This window comes from Oryctolagus cuniculus, chromosome 1, assembly GCF_964237555.1.
Source record: "Oryctolagus cuniculus chromosome 1, mOryCun1.1, whole genome shotgun sequence".
NCBI classification, from domain to species: domain Eukaryota; kingdom Metazoa; phylum Chordata; class Mammalia; order Lagomorpha; family Leporidae; genus Oryctolagus; species Oryctolagus cuniculus.
The window spans coordinates 169,866,212-169,872,592 of NC_091432.1; the positions used below are offsets into that span (position 1 = coordinate 169,866,212).

At 36.4% G+C, this 6,381-nt stretch overlaps 1 long non-coding RNA gene across 1 annotated transcript in view; it reads left to right on the top strand.

Annotated features, from left to right (window-relative positions):
• The window catches only part of LOC138844313 (uncharacterized), a 47,801-nt gene extending 43,373 nt beyond the window's left edge, over positions 1-4,428 (top strand). The window contains exon 6 of the long non-coding RNA XR_011379941.1: positions 2,547-4,428. This is a non-coding gene — a long non-coding RNA (uncharacterized lncRNA). The remainder of the gene's footprint in view (positions 1-2,546) is intronic.
• The last annotated feature ends 1,953 nt before the right edge of the window (positions 4,429-6,381 follow it).

Consider the following 6,381-nt stretch of genomic DNA (forward strand, 5'->3'; position numbering starts at 1 on the left):
AAAATTTTTTCAGATAAATTTTTAAAAAAGGGTTTATTTGAAAGGCAGAGAGAGGAAGAGAGAGAGACAGTAATCTTCCATTTGCTGGTTCACACCCCAGATGGCCACAATGGCTGAGGCAGAAGCCAGCAACCTGTAACTTCACTCAGGTCTCCCACATGAGTGGCAGAGGCCCAAGTACTTGGACCATTTTCTTCTGCCTTCTCAGGTACATTAGCAGGGAACCAGATCATAAATGGAGCAGCTGGGGCTTGAATAGGTGCTCATGTTGGTTGCTAGCATCAAAGGAAATGGTTTAACTGATTGTGTTACAATGCCCTGAGATAACATAATTCTTTAAAAATTTAAAAATTTTAATTTTAATTAGCTTTGAGAGATTTAATGTGATTTGTTGATACAATTCAAAGAACATCATGATATTTCCTTCCTCCCTCTCTCCCTAACCCTGTCTCACCCTTCTTCCTTTCCTCTTTTTTTTTAGTTTTTAAGATAAAATTTTAAATTTATATTACAATAAAAAGGCTTAATACTTCACAACATAATAAGTTAAACAAATAAAAAGCAAAAATACTCCAGTTTAGTGGTAATTTAGAAAATGCTATAAACAATAATTGAATGAAAAAATGACCATTTCACCCATATATAGTAAACTTTAATTGATTTGGGAATGTTGAACTACCCTTGAATTTCTGGGGTAAATTCCACTTGATTGTGATTTATGGTCTTTTTGATGTGCTATTCGATTTGCTATTATTTTTTTGAGAATCTTTCTATGTTCATTAAGGACATAGGTCTTTAGTTTTATTTTTGTGTTATATCTTTAGTTTTAGTACTAAAGTAATTCTGGCCTCATGAAAAGAGTTTCATAGAGTTCTGTCCTTTTCAGTAATTTGAAATAGACTGAAGAGTATTGGGGTTACTTCTTTTTTCGAATGTTTTATAGAATTTAGTAGTAAAGCCATCAGGTCCATACTTCCATACTTTTTTTTTTTTTTTTTTTTTTTTTTTTTTTTTTTGGTGAAGATTTCTGATTAGTGCTTCAATCTCATTGCTTGTTATGGGTCTGTTCAAGTTGTCTATATCTTCTTGATTTACTCTTGGTAGGTTATATGAATCCAGGAATTTATCCATTTCTTTGAGGTATTTCATTTTATTAGCATGTAGTTCTTCATGGTAGTTTCCTTTGATTCTTTGTATTTCATCTATGTCAATTGTAATATCTCCTTTTTTATCTCTATTTTAGTTTTTTCTGTCTTTTGCTTTGTAAGTCTGTCTAGAGATTTACCTATTTTCCTTATCTTCTCAAAAAATCACATTTTTATTTTGTTGATTTCTTTAGTTTCAATTTCATTTATTTCTTTAATTTTTTACCTCCTGCTGATTCAGAGTTTGATTTTTGCTTTTCTAAGTCTTCATGATGCATCATTAGATCTTCGATTTGAGAAATTTCTCTTAAATGTAAGCATTTAATGCTATAAACTTTCTTAATACTGCTTTTGCTGTATCCCACATGTTTTGATATGTTGTGTTTTAATTTTTACTTGTTTCAAGAAAGATTTTGATTTCTTTTTTAATCTCTTCAAAGACACATTGATCGTTCAATAGCATGTTGTTTAGTGCTCTACTGTTCTTGTTGATTTCTAGTTTTATTCCTTTGTGGTCTGAGAAGATACATGTTATGATTTCAATCTTTTTTAAATAGCTGAAATTTAATTTGTGGTCTAATATGGGGTCTATCCTAGAAAATGTTCTGTGTGCTGATGAGAAGAATGTGTATTCTGTAGCTATTGGGTAAAATGTCCCATACATGTCCGTTAGGCCCATTTGCTCAATAGTATGATTCATCTCTGATGTATATTTACTGATTTTTTTTTGTTCTGGATGATATTATGACAGTGGAAAGTTGAATTCACTCACTGTTATTGTATTGGAGTGTATCTCTCCCTTTTGTTCCAATGGTGTTTTCTGTGTATTTCTGGGTGGTCTTGTGTTGGGTTCATATGTTATGTTTTCTTGCTGAATTGAACCTTCTATCAAAGCATAATGCTCTTAATCTATTTTTATAGTTTTTGATTTAATTTTTTTTCTGATATCAGGATAGCTACATCCGCTTGGTTTTTGTTTCCATTTGCTTTTTATATATTTTTCCAACTCTTCACTTTCAGTCTGTATATATCTTTGTGAAGTGAGTTTCTTATAGGCAGCATATAGTGAGGTATGGATTTTTATTCATTCAATCAACCTAAGACTTTTAGTTGGTGAATTTAAACCATTTATGTTCAAGGTTAGTAATGCTGGATAAGAACCAAGACCTGTCATTTTGTTGATTGATAATGTTTCTACCTGCTCTGTTAGTGAGTTTGGTGGTATCATGTGTTTTCCTGTTTACTTCTAATGCAGGACACCCTTCAGAAATTCTTGTAAGGCTGGTCTGGATGTGGTGAATTCTCTTTTGTTTACCTGGAAAATATATTGTTTCTCCTTCACTTTTTTTTAAAATTATCTCTTAGTTTTAGTTAATTAATTAATTTTTATTTATTTGACAGGTAGAGTTACAGACAGTGAGAGAGAGAGAGACGGAGAAAAGTCTTCCTTCCGTTGGTTCACTCCCCAAATGGCTGCCAAGGCTGGTGCTGCGCTGATCTGAAGCCAAGAGCTAGGTGCTTCTCCCATGTGGGTGCAGGATCCCAAGCACTTGGGCCATCTTCCACTGCCCTCCTGGGCCACAGCAGAGAGCTGGACTGGAAGAGGAGAACTGGGACTAGAATGCGGTGCCCATATGGGATGCCAGTGCCACAGGCGGAGGATTAACCAAGTGAGCCATGGCACCGGCCCCTAAATGTCTTTGTTCATTTCTCTTAAATGTGGAACTTTACTTTGAGGTATATTTCACCTTCTTCTGATATTTTATAATCTCCTTCACTTTTAAAGGATAACTTTACTGGATATAATATTTGTGGTTGGAAAGTTTTTCCTTTAAGACTTTGAATGTATCATGCTACTCTCATCTGGCCTGTAGGGTTTTCACTAAGAAGTCTGATGTTAGTCTACTTGGTTTTACTTTATATGTAACTTGATGATTTTCTCTTACTGTGTTTAGGATTAACCCCTTGTCTTAACTTTTGACAATTTGACAACAATGTGCTTTGGGAAATAGTTTTTTGGTTGGGTTTGCTTAGGTTTCTTTGAGCTTCTTATATCTGAATGTCCATGTCTCTTTGAAGACCTGGGAAATTTTCAACTGATGTTTCATTTAGCAGGTTCTCAATGCCTTTTTCATTTTCTTCTCCTTCAGCAATACCTGTAATATGAATATTTGATAATTTAATGTTATCCCATATTTAATGTAGATTTTTTTACCTTGAAATGTCTTCGTAAGTACACTTACCTAGAGACATAAAATATTCAGGAACAAAGTTTGACAATAAATTTAACAATAGGATCTATTAACTATATACAGCAAATATTTTCTTTGTATAAAAATAATAATTTTAATACTGTAGTGAGTTGAACATTACGAACATTATCATAAATTAAGTAATTTCTGACCATTTTTAACTTTTCCAGCTGACACTGTTTTAACTACTTTGGACTACTTAATGGAAGGCTTATGTTCAAAGTTAAACAATATTTTAAGACCATGAGGGGCTGAGACTGTGGTGCAGTAGGCAAAGCCTCTGTCTGCAGCACTGGCATTCCATATGGGTGCTGGTTTGTGTCCTGGCTGCTCCTCTTCTGATCCACTTCTCTACTTCTGGCCTGGGAAAACAGTGGAAGATGGCCCCAGTGTTTGAGCCCCTGTACCCACATGGGAGACCCAGAATAAGCTCCTGGATTCTGGATCCTGGCTCTTGGCTTCAGGTTGGCCTAGCTCTGGCCATCGTTGCCATTTAGGGAGTCAACCAGCAGATCGAAGACAATTCTGTCTCTCCCTCTCTCCATCTGTAACTCTACCTCTCAAATAAATGCATAAAATTTTAAATCAAAAAAGAATATGAGGGGCTGACATGGTGGTGCAGTAGGCTAAATGGTCACCAGTGGTATCAGCATCCTGTGGGTCTCAATTGCTCCACTTCTGATTCAAATGCCTGCTAATGCACTTCAGAAGGTAGTGGAGGATGATTCAAGTACTTGGACCCCTGCCATCCATCCAGGAGACATGGCTGGAGTGCTAGGCTCTTACCTTGGCTGGCCCTCCTCTGGCCATGGCAGCCATTTGGGGAAGAGCTTCACCACTCCTCACCCTAAAAAGCATCTTTCAAATAAATGAAATAAATCTTAGAAAAAAAGGAATATGAAAAGGCATGTAAATTGAGTTTTCACAATAACATATACTTTGTAAGCTACAGATTTCAGAATGTACAACTAGCAAAATACTTCTGTAACAATTTAAATTATTTTATAATAAAGGTGATTCACAAAAGAAAATAACCTGTCTAATCTTTTAACAGCTTTAAAAAACAGTATCTAAATAGGTATATAATCCTGTTCTGTCAATGGTTAGCTCTGTAACCTAGGGTAAATACCTATTCTTAGATTCAATTTATTTCTGAACTAAATCATATAACTTGTAAAAGTTACTTCGAAGTCTAAAATTCTATGATTACAATTATTTGTATTCTTTAGGTACATGCTATGTGATTTCTTTCCATTTTAGCTAAGTATGTTGATCAGGAAAGATGCATAGTAAATAAAAATACCCTAATCTCCCTGAAAAGTAGAAAAGAACACATACGCACACGTATTTTTGGAATATATATTAAAAAAGGATTTAATAATCCCTTCTTAAGTAAAAACAGAGTATGGCTACAGAAGAGAAAATAACCAGGTTATTGTCAACACAGATTGTTTACTTATTTACTTAAGGCTTTATATTTATACTTGTGCATAAACATATCAGAACACAAAAACACATGTCATCTGGTGCTCTTAAGATACAAGGCGCATCAGACCGGTAGTCCATGTCCATTGAGTGGGTCATCTCTAGATGTCTTTACAATCAGTGTAGGTGTGAATTCAAAATTTCCATGGGTCTCTCTCAAGGACTCTTCTTTCTCTTCAGTATTTCTATTCCCTATTTTCCTTCTACTTATAAAAATTGGCATTATGCCATCTGATGTCCACTTTTCATAACTTGTCTCATGACAGTTCCTTGGAATGTTACTGCCCATGAATCATGACATGTACTTTCTAAAGCAGGAGCTATAAGATGTTGACATTGCAATTTAATGGCTGTTTTAAAAACAGAAAATAAAAATTCAGTCACCAACTTAAAGGATTTTATACATTATTAAATAATCTATTATTATTCCACAGTCTGAATTAGTATTCTATTTTTTTTCCATGGCCTGACTTTTATTTCTTACTTGAGAAAACAGACTTCATTTCTAAACACTTATTTTATCTTTCTTCAGTAGAAACAGTTTTCTCTTTGGCAAAATTGTCCTGAGAAACAAAATAAATACCTTTCCAAATTAGAGTGCAAGTCTTCCTTACATGGAGTAGCAGTTTTTTTAAAATTTCATAAAAGCTACTATTATGATGATGAAGGTTTTGGCCACTTTGCAGATGGTCCACCTGGACTAGTTCTGTTGTCAATGTTATTTTCATCTTCTGCATCATCTTCGTTACCACCATCCAAGGCCTCATCTCCAGCCACCCCCACCCAGTCCTGCACCGCCTGCTGCACCAAGAGCTAGATTAGCAGCTCCCTCATCTGGGTCATGCCCATCAGCAGGCCCTCAAGGAGGGTGGTGGTACACAGCGACTCAGAAGATGCCAGCAGCCTCTGGGGCTTCCCGTCCTGCCCAAAGTACTCTCCCACTCTAGACTTCCTGCATTCTTTTTAATTATTATTTTTTTTATTTTTGTCTGATTGGGTTATTTGAAAATTTAGAAATTTAGGATGAATTGTTACAGTCCTGGTGTTGCAGCGGATAGTGGGGTCGTTACCTAGATCTCTCAGTGTGAGAGCAGGTTTTTATGGGCTACTTCTGGTGTTAGCCCCCGAAGCTAAGGGCAATGCCCCTGGCTCATATAGTGCGTGAACATAGCTCTGAGGCTAATGCCCCCAAACTCCCACACTTGCAGGCTTCAGGGAATCTGTCATACGCCCCACATGTTGCCCTGACTCCGACTAGGGTGCTGGTAGGAGCAGAACAGAGGTGCACCTTAGACTTTTCCCTGCTGAGTATGGTGCTCTGTGGGAGTGGGGGAGGAGAGGGTAGCAAGATGGCTTCCTGGCTCTAAGCCCAGCAGTTGCTCAGACCCCAGTCAGCTCTCCAGCCTGAAGTAAAAGTCAGTGGGTGACTGTGGAATTCCCTCTCAGCTAAAACTGCGAACAGTGGGGTGTGAGACAGTTTCTTCCTACCTTGACGAGGC